Source organism: Lithobates pipiens, unplaced genomic scaffold (assembly GCF_037356315.1).
Source record: "Lithobates pipiens isolate NorthernLeopardFrog02 unplaced genomic scaffold, aLitPip1_a1.2 Scaffold_3, whole genome shotgun sequence".
Classification (NCBI taxonomy): domain Eukaryota; kingdom Metazoa; phylum Chordata; class Amphibia; order Anura; family Ranidae; genus Lithobates; species Lithobates pipiens.
In genome coordinates, this window is record NW_027507790.1 from 64,587,286 (window position 1) to 64,608,064 (window position 20,779).

Genomic DNA, 20,779 nt, shown 5'->3' on the forward strand with positions numbered 1-20,779 from the left:
CATAACATGACGCCGGTTTGTTTACAAGTGATCACTCCGTCATTTGACGGAGCGATCACGTGGTAAACGGCCGCGACGAGCGGCCGTTTACCGTGATCCGTGATGCGCCGGGTCCTGTGGACCCGGCGGTCACGGATGCTCTCGAGTGCGCGCCCCAGGGGGCGCGCGAGAGCAGAATTCTGGGAGGCCGTTAATTAACGGCCTCTCAGAGTTAAACAACCGCCCTGAAGCCGTTAATCGGCAATGGGCGGTTGTTAAGTGGTTAAAGATATATCACTAGCTAGCTATATAGGTGAGGTGAATATAGTGTAGTGGTGTATACTCCGGTCAGGGCACAGACAATAACCACTACACAAGAGCAAGATAGGAAATCAGCCAAAAACGATTGGTGTGTAACTGTGTTGAAGGTACACAGAACACCCACTGCTTCAGATGCCAACACACTACACGAGACCGCCTCAAAGGCGGCCTTATATAGTGTGGGGCGTGCACTACACAGCCTGAGCTATGATTGGCCACAGGCAGGATGCCTGTGGCCAATCATGGCTCTCCTCGCTGCTGGTGCTGCGATTGGCCAAGCATGCGGGGTCACAGTGCATGCTTGGCCAATCATGAGCCAGCAATGCACTGCGCCATCGCAGTGCATTGTGGTCCGCGCGCGCCATACGAATTTTGACGCGAACGGACCAAGAGTTCGGATTTCGCCGAACGCCCGAACAGCCAATGTTCGAGTCGAACGTACGTTCGACTCGAACACGAAGCTCATCCCTATATAGGAAAGGGAATTACATGTACTTTCGGTTACTTTACTTTCATGATACTGCATAGGATATGTACTCTTCTGTTGTTTAACTGAACTTTCAATAAAAAGATTGTTAAAAAAAAAAAATGACATAAATCTATCCCTTATTTTGTAGAAGCTATAACTTTTGTGAAAACCAATCAATATACGCTTATTGCAATTTTTTTTTTACCAAAAATATGTAGAAGAATACATATTTAAACTGATGAAGAAATTTTTTATTTTTTATTATTTTGGGGATATTTATTACAGCAAAAAGTACAAAATATTGTGTTTTTTTCCAAAATTGGCGCTCTTTTTTTGTCTATAGCTCATAAAATAAAAAGCAGAGGTGCTAAAATACCACCAAAAAGAAAGGTCTATTTGTGGGCGAAAAAGTACATAATATTTGTTTGGGTACAGCGTCGTACAACTGCACAATTTTCAGTTAAAGCGACGCACTGCCGTATCGCAAAAAATGGCCTGGTCAGGAAGGGGGCAAATCCTTCCGAGGCTGTAGTTAAAATAAAGGATTCAAAAATCCCACTGTTGTGTATCTAGTTTTGTTGTTCCATAGGTGTGCAGTATTCTATGTTTACTATTTTTATTTTTTTTATATGTTGTGTACTTAACAATTTTAGCGCAAGACATTCAAACTGTAAACCTTTTTAACTTTATGGGTATTCTGCTTTTAGAGAAAAATATGGTTTAGGGAATGTTAAATGAACTTCGAGATCTTTAATGCATATTTTAACACTGCACGTGAAAAAAAGTAAAATTGTTCATGTTAACTGCAATAGTTATACAGGAGCACAGAAGCAAAAGATGTGAAAGAAAGCTCATTTTGGTAACATTGTGGTAGTACGCATACAATGATTTTTCAGAGACTCCTGAAGGTTTAGACTCTTTATTCAGGCCTGTCTAATGAAAAATGAACTGGTTCATTTATGCAATAGATTTAAGCTGGCATACAGCATCACTGCCATACGAATAGTAGGAATAATTCAGCATTACTGTTGTAACAGGCATTTATTTTAAGCATATAAAAGGAAATATTTTCCCTAGCTGAGATTTTATGCAGTGTAGAGACAAAATAAGATTTCCTGGCATATTGACTTGACATTTTATTTGCAGACTTAATATATAGGCCCGTGCATCTGATATGAATTCTGCCTGCAAGGTTTTTTCTGTGTTTAAAAAAGACCTTATGTTACACATATATGAACAAAGCAAATTCTGATCGGTACATTCCCCCAAGCCATTGTGAATTACAGAATTTTATATTGTGTAGTTACAGCACTTGTTTCTAGAGGGATTTTAGGCACATACCATCTGCTCTAGCAAAACGTCACAGAGAAGGTTCAGCAAGCAGTCATGACAGTGAATGTGCAGCATAACTGCTAGGAAAGTTTATAGTTGGTGAATGAAGTTAAAATAAAAACTAGAACTACAGGCAAATCTTTTTTTTTCTTTTTCATTTTTGATAGTGTAAGGGATGGTTATAACTCCTGTCAGTTTCTTGCCATCTTTGCCTCATTGTGGAGAGTTAAATTCACTTCCCGTCCCATAGCTAAAATAAGAAATGAGAGGAAATCCCTACAAATTAGGGAAATTCCTATTTCCCCCCAGGTCACAATAGTTAGTGTCCCAATTAGAAGATATCTCATATATTACTTTTCTAGGAACAACCCAAAAATGTGGTATTTTCTTTCACTTTCTTTACCAAGGTGAGAAGAGAAAAGAAAACGTTGGGACTTTAAATGAGGCGGTGACCAGGTAAGGTCAATTGTCTCCATCCCTATCTAATTGGAACAAACAGGAGGACTGGGGGTTGGGACTTTAAATGAAGCAGGCAGGTGTAAAAAAGTTTGAATTTATTGGAAGTCAGTGATAAGTTACATGAGGATAATCATGAGTACACCAAGAAAACCAATATATTTTGTTCAAAGGATAAACATACAGCAATGACAATTAACCATTAATAATACAAATCACATATTACAGGTGATCATTAAGTAAATAAAACATATAGTTGGCATAAAAACATGGCATATAATAGTTCTATGCATTTTGTGAGCATGCACATGGAAAATTGAATGCTGTAGTATAATAGTAACAGGAATATCTGTAAGGTCATGGAAAGAGATTAAAATAAAATAAAGTAATTAGAGGTAATCTTGCCTAGGATAAACCCCCCAGAACCACTCTCAAAAGTACTTACATTGTCTGTGTCTATGCAGTAGCAATGTGCCAACATGGACCAGAAAACCCCTAGGGGTATCACTGGTGGCAGCTGAGGTGGTAATGACAGACCAGGACTCAACAAAGATGGGTTCCAAGGAAGGAAATTCCAAAAGATAATGGTCAAAAATTACCATGAGTGCTGAGAACAAAAGTGAGGTTATAAAATAGATTGGAAACTTTTTAAACCTGCCTGATTCATTTAAAGTCCCAACCCCCAGTCCTCCTGTTTGTTTCATTACCAAGGTAATGTGGACAAATAGAGAGGGTGAGTCTTTAAAACGGGGGGTGCAGAAAGCAATGAAAACTTGCTGGTGTTCTTATCCATCTCCACTCTATCCAAAACTAAAGAAATATGATTATTTTTGGATTTGAAAAAAAGCTTCTTAGTAAATTGATATGTAGCACTAACCCCCGAAGGAGCTGCTGGTTATTTTTGGACTTACCGTTACCTTCCGTTCTCCTTGTTTCACGTCTAGGGGATGTCTCGTGGTAAATGGCCCAGTAACTTGAGACTGACAATAAATCCACTTGAATGGATTTTTATTTGCAAAAACTCGAACCATTGAACAGTCTTTCAACTTGGGATCAGAGGGTTGGGAAGGAGGTTCAGGTACTCTCAATGTCAAAGTCTATTAACATTAAAGAACTTGCTTACTTTGACTGTATCCAGAGAAGAGCCATTCCCAGCTGGATGATCACTCAGGTTGGACAGTCCCTCTCTCACATGGCCTAGCAGCCAACAAGGTTCTTATTCAGGAACAAAGTCTTTGTCACAGACGTTGTTGCAGAACACGTAGAAAACTAAGCTGTAGAACACTTGTAGGATACCTGGATCTGGATATGATATGCATAAGACTGTATTCTCTCGGTAACTTCAAACTGCATGTTGCAGATGGTGTCATGGTTGGGATTTGAACCAGCAACCCTATTGCTGCTAGGTGAGAGCGCTAACCACTACACCACTGTGCTGCTCACAAGTCATGGGTTGCTTTGGTTTAATACACAATAAATCCTACTCATTAATTAAGCAAAGGCATATTCCATTAATTTTGTAAGTAAAATTGGCAGTAACACAGTTAATGCATCCTAGCTATCATGACACTTGGGGAATTACATGTACAGAATATAATGATATGGAGTAAAGATGGAACAGTTTAAAACAGTAGTTTCCTTCTGCATCATCATCTGCATTTTTGTGATAAGAGACTCTGTGGGTGTCTTTAAAACTAAGAAAAATAGTGTTGTAAGTAATTAGGCAAATTAGAGATTTTTTTTTTTTTTTCATTAAAATCGTTTTCCCTAGATCAATAGGGAAAAATCTATTTATTTATTAAATGGCACATCTAAGAAAGTTGGTACTGAGAGCTTCATACAGAACATCTGGAGAATGTTGTCACAGCCCAGAGCAATTACCAAACAGAATTGAATTCATTACTATCAGTATCTGGAGGTAGATATTATAATTGGGCATTACCCTGGGGAAAACAGGAGACACGAAGAAATAAATTAGGTCTGTGTTGTGTGTGAACCTCCAAGTGGCAGCCGCTTTTCACTATTCTTTCCCCTCAAGGACAAAAGTACAGTGGGAAATGTGGCTAAAAGCTATACATTTAAAAGGAAATAAACCAATATAATTTACTAAATGTGTCTACTTAAAGCAGGTTAATGCTCTGGGCTTTCAAATGGAATTTTATTTTACCTAGTTATTAGAATGTTTTAACACATTTTACATACACACACAACAAAATGGAAAGTAAATGAACAGAGGAGAAATCCAAATCAAAATAGGCTGTCTCAAATCCTTCTGTCTCTTCATGTAATCCCAAACAGGCTCAATGATGTTGAGATCAGGGCTCTGTGGTGGCCAAATTTTCACTTCCAGGACTCCTTGTTCTTCTTTACACTAAACTAAAGTTATTAATGACATTGGCTATATGCATCTGCCTGTATATCTCAGCATTGAGGGCACCATTGATCCTGATCAAATCTGCAACTCCATTTGCAGAAATGCAGGGCAAAGCTATTTTTCTGCACCCTCAAGTTTATTCAGAAGCAAAACAACACCAAACATACAGCCAATGTCATTAAGAACTATAAGGGAGCCCCCGACTTACGAACGCCTGACTTATGAACCACTCCTACTTACGAACAGGGTGCTGCGGGGACCCTCTGCCGTTCTGCGCAGGCCATCTGCCGTTCTGCGCATGCACGGCCAGACGAAGCCTTGGAAAATGATGGAAATGTCCGTAATTTGCCACACATGTGCTGACCGGCATTCGACGGAACATCGGAAAAATGTCTGTAATTGTCATTCTGCATATGCGCGGCCGACTTACGAACATTTCCCATCTTTATTCAAGTGCCTCCTTATTGTTCATCTTGAAACAGCCACACCACATGTTTTCAGAGTCCTGGATTTCATCTGAAGTTATTTGTGTTTTTTTCTTTGCATCCTGAACAATTTTCCTGGCAGTTTTCCTGGTGGCTGAAATTTCAGTTGGCCTAACTGACCGTGGTTTGGTTTTAACAGAACCCCTCATTTTCCACTTCTTGGTTAGAGTTTGAACACTGCTGATTGGCATTCTCAATTCCTTGGATATCTTTTTATATTCCTTTTCTGTTTTCTACAGCTCAACTACCTTTTCCTGCAGATCCTTTGACAATTCTTTTGCTTTCCCCATGACTCAGAATCCAAAAATGTCAGTGCAGCACTGGATGAAAGATGCAAGGGTCTGTCAGGAGTCCAGAAACTCATTGACCTTTTATACACACACACACTAATTACAAGCAAACAGATCACAGGGGAGGATGGTTACCTTTAAAAGCCATTCAACCCCCTTTGTGTCAACTTGTGTTCATTTTATCAGGACAAAATCACCAGGGTATGTAAACTTTTGCTCAGGGTCATTTGGGTAGTTTCTGTTGTCATTATGATTTAAAAATAGTAAACACAGTTGACTGATAATAAATGGCTCCAGCCAAACACTAACCATGAGTGAAGAAAAGTTTTTGTGTTATTATTCATATTCTCTGAAAAATGGCCAAGAAATCATAAATTCTGCCAGGGTGTGTAAACTTATGAGCACCTGAGAACAACTTGAATGACTGTAATGTTTTTACTGGGAACTTGAAATTTGTGGAAGATGGTGCCAGCATTTAGCCCCCATTCTTACCAAATCCTATTTTGACTTCAAATTACACAATTTCAAACTTGGCTGACTCTTGTGTGGCTCTATGCACAGATGTCTATGCAAGTCGAACCTGAAATAGGCAAAAGATAGTGCAGGGACTTCTTTTTCAAATTGGCGCAGTACCGCAAAGTCAGCATTGCACCAATTTGAACAGTTCCATTACCAACAATTGGGTACGTCTTGTCATGCGATTTGAAACTTTCAGATTCAGGACAAGTCACACCGGTGTCAACGGGGGCTTAGTGTGTGCTATGAGTGCTAAAGCAATGCTGATACAGTAGTACATGTGTTTCACATGACCTGTTTTAGTGCAAGGTGTTCAACCCAGACAAAGGAAGTTCACATAGTAAGCTTGTGAAACTGTTAATCTGCCAAGCCCTTTCATTTTGCACACAATACGTTCATATTATTGTCCTGCAATTGATTTGCTCATTCAGATGCAATCTAACATAAAGAAAGTTGTAATCTCTAGTGTCAACTCCCTATTTGAAATATTTAATGAAAACCGATGACGAATCAAGCATGCACAATAATTGAAACAAATGTCAAGATAATTTTCAGGTGAATGTTGCATTATCAGCAGACTGTAAATGCCTAATTGAAATACATCATAACTTTTTCCAAATGGCTTTTTAGAACTCCTTACTAAAAAATCAATGTCTGTTGCCCTTATTACAAAATGGAAGGTTTTAGTCTTGTGATCAGTTTCTATATTACAGGCAAAGTGATACAGATGCCAGCACAAGGTGTGACATAGTCCAAGAGGTTGCAGCAATATATGTTCCAATAAAAAGCAAATTAAAATGACAAAAACGTTACCTGCTGAAGCTTTGCAAGTAGACAAAGAAAAAAGTTTTAACCCTTAGATCCAGACAAAGCAAAGGATGCATAGGGAGACATAACTGAACATTTCAAGATCAAAGAAGAACACCACATAATGGAAAGGACAATACATTTCTTCAGAGATATCAGGGAAATAATATATATATATATATATATATATATATATATATATATATATATATATATATATATATATTAAGATATAAGGAGCCCAAAAAGTGGAAGAGAAAAAAAAGTAATGCACAGAAGGATTTTAATTGAGGATTCCTAACATACAAGTGATTCGTATAATAGCATGTTGGTTAACTGTGTAGTTAAAGTGTTACTAAATCCACAACAGTAAAATCTGTCTGTATATGCAGAATAGCATGCTTGTTATTCTCATTGTGGAACTTAAGGGATTAATCCTCTGTATTGTGTAAAAGGGCTCTTTTATCCTGTATGGACAAATCCCCCCCCTCCAGCAGGGTCTTCCTTTGCAAGGCCAGATAAGACACAGTCAAGGCAGTAAAGCTGCACATGCTATTGCTATTGCTTGAGAGAACATGTCCTTGTCGAGCTGAGCTTTTCAGGTCAAATGGTATTGACATCATACATTTGGACGTGTATACAGATCCTAAATGACAGCTCAGTCCCTCCCTCCTCCTCCATGCCCAGTAACTAAAAAAGAACACAGTGGCTGGGATGTCACATCTTGGTTCATGGATGATCCACCTCCCATAATAGCACGAGGACAGGCTATAGTGAAACTCTCCCCCTACCTGAACACTCAGCACTTGGGCAAACCCGACAGTTTATCACATGACCGTGGTATACAGATCAGCCAAAAAGGTAAGAAGTGGCAGTATTTTAATGTAAAAATACGATTTATAAACTTTGGACACTGCCCAATGATTAACTATTTTCATATTACTGTGTTTAGTAACACTTTAAAAAATAGTACAGATACCAAGCATAATGAAAATTGCAACAAACTATGTAAAGCATGATACTATTGCCAAGAAATGAGGAGCAGGGTTTCCCATTGGTCTTCTGAGCTTTGTCAAGTGATGTCATGGATCACAGGGAACACATAAACACATGTGCAGAGTGAAATATTTCGTTTCGGAATTTTGTTTTCGTCCGAAAAATAAATTTATTTAGTTACTCCCGAAAATTTGTTTTTATTTATTTAGTTTTTCATTCAAAAATTGCATTCGTCCGAAAATCCACATGAATTACACTAAAATCTGTCTTTGAAGGCTTATGGTGTCTGTCGAATGTATAAAGAAGATTAGACGGAGCTAATATATAGCATACTTTCTGTGAACTTTAGAACCCTATTAAAGTCTATGGGACTCCAACGTTCAAAATCTAAAGTGCTAATTTTAAAGGCTAATATGCAAGTTACTGTCCTAAAAAGTATTTGGGGACCCGGGTCCTGCCCCAGGGAACATGTATCAATGCAAAAAAAAGTTTTAAAAAAGGCAATTTTTTCAGGAGCAGTGATTTTAATAATGATTAAAGTGAAACAATAAAAATGTAATATTCCTTTAAATTTCATACCTGGGGGCTGTCTATAGTATGCCTGTGAAGGGGCACATGTTTCCCGTGCTTAGAACTGTCCCCGCACAAATTGTAATTTCTGCAGGAAAAAAAGTCCTTTAAAATCACTCGCGGCTATAATGAATTGTCGGCTCCGTAATACAGAGAACAGTCATTGAAAGTCATTAATAAATAAATAAATAAAAAAGTGTGGGGTTCCCCCAAATTCTATTACCAGGCCCTTCAGGTCTGGTATGGATATTAAGGGGAACCCTGTGTCAAATTTAAAAAAAATTGACGTGGGGTTCAAACACACTTTTGAAAAAGTCCTTTATTAGAAATAAAAAAATAAAAAAAGATTCCAGCGGTGGTAATCCACTCTTGTTATCCAGCGATGGATGATCATCTTTCTGGGGTCCAGCGATGGCTGATCTGATCCACTGCAGCAAATCCATCCATCTTCTATCTCCACGGAGGAGACACTGCGGGATCCCGGCGGCCTGAGGTTTTTTTTATGTGGAGGGTGGGGCCACCCGTCACCTGACCCCCCTCTGATGCGAATGAGGAAACCGGGCTTCCCCAATGACATATGGGTGACCCCGCCCCCTCTGATGTAACGGAAACCTGCATTACATCAGAGGTCACGTTTTTTTTTTTTTTTTTATCAATGACTTTCAATGAGTGTTCTCTGTATTATGGTAGCCGACAATTCATTATAGCCGCAAGTGATTTTAAAGGACTTTTTTTCTGCAGAAATGACACTTTGTGCAGGGACAGTTCTAAGCACGGGAAACATGCGCCCCTTCACAGGCATACTATAGACACCCCCCAGGTACGACATTTAAAGGAATATTACACTTTTATTGTTTCACTTTAATCATTATTAAAATCACTGCTCCCGAAAAAACTTCAGTTTTTAAAACTTTTTTTTGCATTGATCCATGTCCCTTGGGGCAGGACCCAGGTCCCCAAACACTTTTTTGGGCAGTAACTTGCATATTAGCCTTTAAAATTAGCACTTTAGAATCTTTTCTCTCTGTCAAATATTTTCTCTATATAATCTTGGACTAATAGAAGTAAGGTTAGGCACATTCGACCACAGGTTCTATAGACACAGATTGTTATTGTCAGAGTCACGTTGAATCTCCTATTCTATATTGAACTGTTTTAACAACGAAAACGAAAATAAAGCATTTATTTATGTTGGATCTTTCATTTTTCTGCACTTTCGTTTTTCTGCACTTTCGTTATTGTTTGTCAAACTAAAAACGAAAATACCTGAAATTCGGACGAAAATGCATTCGGACAAAAACGAATGCACATGTCTACTGCTAACCTGTGCAATTCTGCTGTGAATTATGTAACCAGGACACCTCCACTCTGTTGCAAGTGCTGGGATCCCTATTACACCACAATAGTGAATAGGGTAAAGGCTTATGAGCTATTCTCAGGCACCAGTAATACTTTTAAAGGATGGCTAATTGGCTGAATGATCAGAAACAGAGTAATTATAACTATTTAAAAAAATAGTTATAAATTATAAAGTTAGTTATAAAAATGTGCAAAGTAAGAAGTAAGAAGCAATAATGCAAAACAGGTTCAAGATGAAAAAACATAATTCTTACAATGTAGAAAGCTGCACAAATATAGACTCTTTAAATCAACGTCTCTGAGACTCAGTCAGGTTAGCATGTGGCAGCATTGCATGGTCTCTAAATACTCTATAACAATGGAGAGTCAAGATGAGAAGCACTACTCAGTAAAACCTTGAAGAATACCGATCCTTCAATTTCTTTAAAGCCAGTGTCCCTCATAGTGAATACTCAGGTAGCTCTGGGAACACGGGTGAACTGCTTTATGCAGCCAAAGCCCAAGGATGAAATACCACTCTACTCTGCTAGCAATCAGGGGGGTCCTTCCTACAGTATCTGGTTATTCTTGAGAGGCTACATGCTATTATGATCTGGCCCAGCTGCTCACAGCTGGTTCTGACAGTGGAGAGCCTCATACCTGGCAGCTGATCACTTGCTCAGCTATCTCTGTTCATCAAATGTGGCCCCTCTGAGCTGCTAAGGGAATGAATGAGGAACTTATCTTCCCTGGGCATGTCCAGGATTCAAGGAAGTGTATAAAGCTAAAGAGACCAGCACCTGCACTTGATCATGGTGAATATAGTGATTCTACACTATATTAGTTAAAAACAGTAAAAATACCCATAGCCATAAAATTACAATGGTCTGACCTGAATAAGTTAGAAATTTGTTTTGACCGCTCTCAATATCAATACAATCAGAAATCTCTCTCTCCCTCAGTGAATACAATCAGCAATCTTTCTCTCCCTCAGTGAAACCTGAAGGGTTAATAGTTTTAGGTATCAAACTGTACAATCCCTATATATGTAGCACTTACCCCTGAGAGCCGGTTCACACAGGGGCGACTCAGATCCGACTTCAGGTCGCCCCTAGTCGCCTTAAGTCACGCTACATGTAAAAATCAATGTAAGTGAATGAGAGCCGTCTCAATGCACACTACTGAAGTCGCTCCGCCTTCAGAAAAGGTTCCTGTGCTACTTCTATCCGACTTGTAGGCGACTGGTACCCATTGATTTCAATGGAGGTCACCTCCAAGTTGGATCTCCGTCTATATGGAGGCGACTCTCACAGAATTATCAGCTTTCAAAAGGGAACAAATTCTTTTGATAAATTTGGCATGGGTTCCCCCTCCGAGAGCATAACAGGCCCTTAGGTCTGGTATGGATTGTAAGGGGAACCCACTACGCTGAAAAAACGGTGTGGGGGTCCCCCACAGATCCATACCAGACCCTTATCCGAGCACGCTACCCAGAACGGCCAGGAAAGGGGGTGGGGATGAGCGAGCGCCCCCCCTCCTGAGCCGTACCATCATAATGGGCGAGACATCATCCGGTGATGTCTCTATATAAGTCGCCGCATGCCGCGTGTCCTGTCATTGTGACCGGAGACAGCGACAAGGCAACATCTCCAGAAGAGAAGAACAGAAGACAGCGGCAGCGGCGACAGAAGACCAGGCCACCGCTTGTAAAAGAGCTAGAAGAAGGCGTGGTGGCCCGGCAAGAAGAACTGAAGAGGGGGACAAAACCTCCGAAGAGGGGGACAAGCCCCCGAAGTCAGAAGAAGAGGGCGGCGGCGAAGTGCCATGTGCTGTGTGCTGTTCCAGCACACTGTGTACCATACCTCTCCAGAGGCTTCAAGTTCGCTCCGCACCAAGCAGGATGCAGTTCCTCTGATCACACCCACACAGGTCCCTGCAGGCAGGTCTCATGTCCCGGGAAGAAGAGAGCAAAGCATGGCTACGCTGTCCTTTTATTTCCCTACCCAGCATGCAGATCTTTCACTTTGCCTTGTGGGTAGTTAAGTGAGCATTGTGGGTACATAGTTCTTTGATTGGTAGTTTCCATATGAGTCACTTCCTCATAAACTACATACCCCACAATGCACTGGAGCTGGCTATTGTAAAAGCCAACAAAAGTCCTGACAACAAAGGAAGACATTCTCTAACTTATAAACATCACACTATTCATACTGTATGGTAATTTAGGTGGCAAAAACACCTGTGCTAAATACACACACATATATATATATATATATATATATATATACATATCTCTCTCTTGCGCTCTCTCTCTCTCTTTCTCTCTCTCTCTCTCTGTATATATATATATATATATATATATATATATATATATATATATATATATATATATATCCACAGGGTAAACTATATTTTATATTTAAAATATATGTAGCCACACATTGGCAGGTCTCGGAATCAGTTCAATAGTCCTAAAAGCTCTTGTTGGGACATTATACTGCAGCTGGTCGGCAAGGCTGCACGAATCGCCGTAGGTGTACTTCGGCTGCTTTAAAAGCCCATTTTGAAGGCTTATATGCAAAAAAAAAAAAACAATTGTTTTTTCAGGAGGAGTAGTTTTAATGATGCTTAAAGTGCAACAATAAAAATGAAAAATTCCTTAAAATATAGTGCCGGGGGCCCCCTTAGTTTGCCTGTAAAGTTGTGCATCTATAACATATATAGAATATGCTGCAGAAAAAATTACATTTCTAAAGGAAGAAAAATCACATTTAAATTGACTCGCGGGTGCAATTGCCAGTACTCGACTATTGAAAAAAAAAGAAAGAAAAAAAAATGGCTGCCAGACCCTTCAGGCCTGGTACAGATTTTAAGTGGAACCCCACACCAAAATTTTTAAAGAAACGGTATGGGACCCCCCTAAAATTTAGAGTGAATGCCCCCCTCCTGAACCATACCAGGTCACATGCCCTAATAGTGGGGGGTGCTTTGGAGTGGGGGGCTCTGCCCCTCCACCCCAAAGCACCTTGTTCCCATGTTGTCGGGGACAAGGGTCTCTTCCCCACAACCCTGAGCTGTGGTTGTGGGGGTCTGTGGGGGGAGGACTTATGGGAATCTGGAAGCCTCTTTAACAAAGGGGCCCCCAGATCCTGCCGCCCCCTATGTGAATGAGTATGGGGTACATAGTACCCCAACCATTCACGAAAAAAGTGTCAAAAAGTAAATAAAACAGAGACATATTTTGACAATATCTTTATTAAAAAAAAAAAAACGGTGTCCCTGTTGTAAATCCATAGTCAATCATGCCACCCACCACACTGTCGAAACCTGAAAAAAAATTGACAGCTGACTGCCGAATGCCTCCACCACCATTTGACAGTTCTTCTATGGGTAAGGGGCAGGGCCCCTGGCGATGTTACCTGGTGACAACGCCCCTTTGTGATGTCACAGACCGATGCATGCTGGGTCGGGGGAGGTGCCACTAGGTGGTATCGCCAGGTGGTCCTGTTCTTACCTATATAAGAACTGTCAAATGGCGGAGGAGTTATTCCGCAATCAGCCGTCATTAAGTGTGGGGCAGTTTTTTTTTTTGCAGGTTTTCGGAAAGGTGGCGTAATTGACAATGGATTTACATTGGGGCATATTGTTTTTTTATTTTATTTTTTTAATAAAGGAATTGTCAAAAACTATCTCTAAGTTTTTATTACTTTTTGCCACTTTTTGGGTGCATGGGTAGGGGTACTATGTACCCCATACTCATTCACATAGGGAGGGGCCAGGATCTGCAGGTCTCCTTATTAAAGGGGGCTTCCAGATTCCCATAAGCCCCCCATTCGCAGACCCCCACAACCACATTCCAGGGTTGTGGGGAAGAGACCCTTCTCCCAATCAACATGTAGACAAGGTGCTTTGGGGTGAGGGGGGCAGGGCCCCTCCTGTCCCAAAGCACAACCTATGTTCACGGCATGTGGCCTGGTACATGTTTAGGAGGGGGGACGCTCGCTACTCCCCCCCTTTTCCTGACCTGCCAAGCTGTGAAGTCGGATGAGGGTCTTTGGGGGAAACCCAACATTGTTTTTTACAGGCAAATGTTTTGTTTTTTTAAGCTGTCAGCAGGGAAGCCCATTGACAGCTGATGACTCATCAGTTGTTAAGGACGCCGCGGTCAGCTTCCCGGCTCCACTTCTTAACAACCAGTTTTTACTGTGCCCTTTTAAAGCTTTGCCCAATCAGGGCGCAGAATGCACTGTACAGTGTACAGTTCATTGCAGGGCATTCGCCGGGGGGAAAACCCACCGAACACCTTGCAAATTTGGGTGTTCCCTAAATGGGGCGAACAGCCAATGCTTCAAGCTTTGCTGCCCTCTAGGACTGGGGGTGTCCTTGATATATCTAGAAAATGTAAAGAAAAGAGGGTGCACTAGTCTACTGCATTATTCCACATTCATTGAGATAAAAGCACACTTATAGCAGCAAATATTCTGCAGCTTAAAAAGCTCTGGATTCTACAGTCTCCAGATCCTGTGGGGACCATGTAGGGGCCACTGCTGGTTGACACGTTTCAAAGGTTTGACCATTTTTACTCAGAGCCTCTTTCAGTTTTATACTTTGACCATAGTTCTACTGCACCATTAGGTAAGCTTTAGGTTTAGCCATGTTAAAGCAAAGCAGCTGTTGTGTTATGTTTATAGAAGTTTTCCCTTAAGTCATTTTCTGTATTTAAACCACAATTGTGGCTCATGGCTACCATATTGTTGAGATTACAATTCTTTTTGCCTACTTTCTGATTTTTATGTTGCGCAAGACCCAGTGTTATGTACTGTACCATATATAGAACAACTATAGACATTCAGGATTAGTCAATACTGTTTTATCATCCCCAAAGAGGAACTTCACCTGTATCTTAACAATTAAAGCAGAGGTGCCTTTAGAAATGTTTAGTAATGACAATCTATAATCAGCTACGTATAGATAAGTTCAGGCTTATTATTCTTTGTATTTTTTTTTTTTTTTCCTCCTCATTCTTCACAGTGACCAGCTTCACTAAAGGCAGATTGTTCCATTTGCCTTTACTTTCTGGAATTCTGGGTCTGCCTCCTGGAATATGTGCTAGTTCACAGCATCTAAGGAGGAAGACACTAGTGATGTAGCCTTCCCAGGGCGCAGCTGCTTGGTCAGGGTTACAGCACCAGTGCCCAAGAAACCAGAAAGTGGAAAAACAGTAACTTTAAATAAAAGCAAAAAATGTATGTTTAATTAATGAATGAATCTAAGATGATTTCATATCAGCATGCAAAGCTGTATGCTGATGTGATTTTTGGTGAAACAGGGGAAAGATCAGCTTTAAGAATCAAATTTCTAAGTGAGAATGTTTAGCACTTTGGGCTCTCCAGTATACTTGACAGAGTTACACAACACCTCAACCTGCATGGTACAGCCTATTTATGAAATACAGGTGTAGAGCTTTTAGTATGTCACAAAGTTCTCTCTGTTTAAAGCAGAACTAAAGTGATAAAAGTTGCATTTATGTCTCTTCTGCCATTAAAAACATTTACATGCCTGTTCACCATTCTCAGCACAACTGGTTGTAAGAATGAATACATTGCCATGCACATGTGTGGGAGTTGCATTATTCCATGCTCACCAATCAAGGTGGCCTAAAACCAATCACATGCAAGATGAGGCAAGGTGAAGAAGTGCTGGTGAGGGAGCAAGGACAGCTAAATATTTGTAGACTTAAATTGATATTAAAGGTAATTAAAAAATAAAAATAAAAATAAACCACGTCATATTTACTTGCTCTATGCAATGGTCTGTGTGCCGATCCTCCTTTTCCCGGGTTCCCCACCAGTCCTCCTGGCTCCTCCTCTTCTCTGAGTGCAAGGTCCATAAAGACATAGATGAGCGAGTTTGGGGTGAAGAAACTTGACTGGTCTGCCCAGAGTCCTGACCTCAACCCTATAGAACCCTTTTGGATGAGTTAGAACAGAGACCACACCTTCTTGTCCAACATCTGTGCCTGACCTCACAAATTCGCTTCTGGAAGAATGATCAAACATTCCCATAGACACACTCCTAAACCTCATGGACAGCCTCCCCAGAAGAATTGAAGCCGTTATAGTTGCAAAGTGTGGGCCAACTCGATATTGAACCCTACAGACTAAGACTGAGATGCCATTAAAGTTCATGTGCGTGTAAAGGTAGGTGTCTCAATACTTTTGGTAATATAGTGTAAACAGTACATTAAAGATGAAAGTAGGTTGTACCATACACTGCTAAAGAGTAATAGCTAAAGTATTATACAGTTTTCCCATGAATGTTAGTTACAGCTAACAATACCATTTTAACTGTCTTGCGTGATCAATCTACTTTGATCTACCTAATACTGAGTATTTTAATGTCAGGCAAAAATCATCTGGTCACCCGGTGTTTTAACCCCTTCCCGCCGAGTGTACGCATATCTGCGTACTCGGCTTCTGGGGGGTATACCGGGATGATACCCGCACCTGCAGGCATCATCCCGGTACCGTTTTTTACAGCGGGCGATTGGCTATCCAGCCATAACAACCGAAGCGGCTAAAAGCCGCTCGGCTGTTATGCCGGAGGAGCGGGAGGGGACGTCCCCCCTCCCGCCACCTCCCACCGCTGTTACCGGTTCACGATTCACGATTGGATGCCTCCGGCTGCTGGGGAGGAACTGGAATGACACCGTAATTGGCGTCATTCCAGTCTCCTAATAGTAAACATGGAAGCGACGTCATGACGTCACTTCCCGTTTATTCGGCTGCCAATGGCGCCGGTTTAAAAAAAATATACAGTATTCAGAATCACTGTTTTCAGCGATTTGAATACATTGAAGTGTAAAGGAGGGATGGGGGGTCTTTTAGACCCCCAATCCCTCCATAAAGAGTACCTGTCACCACCTATTACTGTCACAAGGGATGTTTACATTCCTTGTGACAGCAATAAAAGTGATCAAAAATGTTTATTTTTTTAAAACAATTTATTAATTTTAAAATAAATAAAATAAATAAAAAATAAATAAATTTTAAAGCTCCCACTGTCCCTGCGAGCTCGCGAAGCAAAGAAAACGGATATGGAAGTCACGTCTGCATATGTAAATGGTGTTCAAATCACACATGTGAGGTATCACAGCGATCCTCAGAGCGAGAGCAATAATTCTAGCACTAGAACTCCTCTGTAACACTAACCTCGTAACTGTAAAAAAAATTTAAAGCATCGCCTATAGAGATTTTTAGGTACCGTACTTTGTCGTCATTCCACGAGTGCGTGTGATTATAAGGTGTGACATGTTTGGTATCTATTTACTCGGCGTAACATTATCTTTCACATTATGCAAACATTGTGCTAATTTTACTGTTTTTTTTTTTTTTATTCATGAAAGTGTCCCTTTTCCCAAAAAGTTGCGTTTAAAACACCGCTGCACAAATACCGTGTGATATAACTTATTGCAACAATCGCCGTTTTATTCTCTAGAGTCTCTACTAAAAAAATATATACAATGTTTGGGGGTTCCAAGTAATTTTCTAGCAAAAAATATGGATTTTTCATGAAAGGTTTTAGCTGACTGGTGTCAAACAATGATATGCTCACTTGGAACACTGTATATAACTTGTATTTGGTATGTTGGAGATGTGTTATGTTTAATAGATGTGCAAATGAGATCAGATTTTTTAAGGTAAAAATGTCACAGCTGATGATGATGATGAACTGTACATTATAAATATGTAGTAAATGCATCCATTTAAAGATTTTAATAATAATGCTGACATAACATTAAGCCATAAACCCATCTACAATGATGTATACTACTCTATTATTATCTCATTAATACAGGTCTATTATCATGCTCATATTTGAAAGCTATACTAAACCTTGAACATCATATGCAAAGCTCCAGAGAATTGGTCTTTCATTTATTACTTCAAGAAACTTAAACAAGCTTGAAACTGTGAATTTGCTTGAATGAGAATTAACTTTCTAGATTTTCTAGCAGAAAACATGCAACTTTTTTTTTTTTTTACCAATTGTATTGTCTCTGCCTTTTATATAGGGACTGCAAGTGGGTATCTTGATATCAGATACAATTTTAAATATTTTCAGTATTTATTGAAGGCATTATGTCCACAGAATTCCAATATTTTGCTGGTGTGATTGGCTCATTGCTCTTCCCAGAAGTTTGCACTCGGTTAAATTGGTTGTAAACCCTTACAAACCACTTTGACCTACAGGTAAGCCTAGATTAAGGCTTACCTGTAGGTCCAAGAAATATCTCCTAAACCTATATGGTTTAGGAGATATTTGCCCGAAAACAGGCACTGCTGTCTACGGTGCATGTGCCGTAGACAGCGGCGCGCAGGCGCACTGAGCGCGCCATTCTCAACGACGAAGCTGCCGCGCGTGTCGGCTCCCGTGCGCATGCGTGGGAGTGACGTCATTCGCGGCTTCGCCGAATGACAGCGGCGGAGCTGCGAGACCCCACCAAGAAGATGGATGCGGCGGACTACAGGGAACAGCGGCGACTTCGCTGGCTCCTGTGTCAGGTAAGTGACACATAATGGACTACTATGCGATGCATAGTAGTCCATTATGCTTTGCCTTTGCAGGGAATGAAAGAGGAAGTAAACTAATCAGGGTTTACTTCCTCTTTAAAAGTCATATGTCAGGCATCCCTTGAAATGGAGAGTTTTGTTTTTGATAAGATACTTTTGAAGGCTCAGCCAGGGGTGGACTGACAATTCATGGGGCCCCCGGGCAATCCGAGATTATGGGGCCACACAGTATACACACACACACACACACAGTATACAATCACACAGTATACACATACATGTACACTAGACTTGTGCACAACGGAAAATTTCGTTAAGTTTCGGTTCATTGTCATTCGTAAAATACATCATTTCGTTCTGTTATATTCGTTATGTTACGTTAATACGTTTTCGGATAATTCGTTATTATTCGTAGAGTGTCGAATTCATTCGTTCATATTCGTTGAAATTCGCTATTTATGTATGCATAGACATTCGTGATAATGATTCGTAGTTTGGAAAGTCGTTAGTTTATTGAATCTTTTAACACACACAATGACAACGTCTCTTCTCCTCGGCTCAAATACAATACAACACCCTTCTCACTCAGTTCTCAGGAATGCACTTTGCCAGTAATCCAACCTCCGGCACAAAATGAATCAGCTGATTGGACTATAAGATTTACTTTGAGCTGATCTTTTGTTTCATTATATCTTTAAATAATTATCGAATCATGTCGAATTCATTTGAATTCATTCGTTCTATTTCTTTCGTATTCGTTGTTATTCGTTATTTTTTTATTCGGACATTCGGATGCATCCGCATGTCCGAAAGATGCAAAATTTGGCCGAATTTCACAAGCCTAATGTACACACAGTATACACAGACATGTTTCTATTGGCTGAGAAGGTACTGGAGAGGTGGAGAAAAAATCTTGGGATTTTTAGACCAAAAGGATGTCTTTAAGGGACATTTCAGAGACAGATGTAAAAAAAAACACAGATTTTTACATACTGTCCCTGGTTTTACTGAGGCTGGCAACCCTGATTGGGGCCCCCTAGTGGTTCAGGGCCCTCGGTCAGTGCCCGAGTGGCCCAATGGTCAGTCTGCCCCTGGGCTCAGCCTCACCTAAAGGGACATATACTGTATACTGCAGCTTTCCTCACTACAGAACTGAGATTGCGTCAGATGAATGAGTGAAGGCAGACCCTTCCATTTAGAAACCAGTTTGAGAAAGGATATAATGAAACAAATATCAATCTCTTTAGAGCAGAATTAGCAAATCAAGTTAGCTAATATGGTTTACATGCATTTAGTTTACCTATAGGGAATTATATTGTTCTCAACAAAACTGAAGTCTAAACAGGGCGCAAGTTAAAATTGAAATTGAGTCCTAGCTATAAACCATTGCCATAAGTTCTACCTGATTCTGTATAAAGAAAGCCACCAGTTCTTACCAGTGTGTATGATAAACTGTAGGGAAGCTCCCAGTGTGTGTTTTAACCTGTTCCTGACCAGCTGCAGCAGTTATACTGAGTCAGAATGGCACGAGCAGGCGAATCGGCATCATATTACGGCAGCTGCGACGATCGGATTTGATCCAGAACCGATCAATACCCAGGCCCAGGCCAATGAAATCTGGCCTAGACGTGGTGATCGGTCCTGGTGAATGAGATCCCCCCCCTGTCTTGTAACTGTAAACACTGACAGGGAAGTGGTGTCATCTCTCCTCGTGTAAGTCTTTTCTGTTCCAAAACCGAGGAGAGATAACATCTAATATTAAGTGCACCAACACTACACTGACACCAGGTCATGTAGGCACATATTTCACCCCCAATCACCACCTCCCCAGTTAACCCCTTCACCCCCTGTCACTGTGTCACCCAGTGCAGCGTTCAGATTTTTTTGGATCACTGTACTGTTGTCATTAGTGACACTAATCAGTTTTAAGGTAATTAGTATTAGGCCCAGATAGGTCTGGAGACCCCCCTAACCCCCCTAACAAAGGTTTATCCCCTTTATTACCCCCTCTCACCAGTGATCACTGTATAAGTGTCAAGGGTGACGCAGGTTAGCTAGTTTATTTCTTATAGCGTCAGGGCACCCACTGTATTTTACCTAAATAAAGGTTTAACCCCCTGATCACCCGGTGGGTGATCAAAGTTAGGTTTTAGCATCAGATTAGTGCAAGTAGCGCTAACACCCACGCACACACCATACACCTCCCTTTAGTAGTATAGTGTCTGAACGGATCAATATTTGATCTGATCAGAACTATATTAGCATCCTCGGCA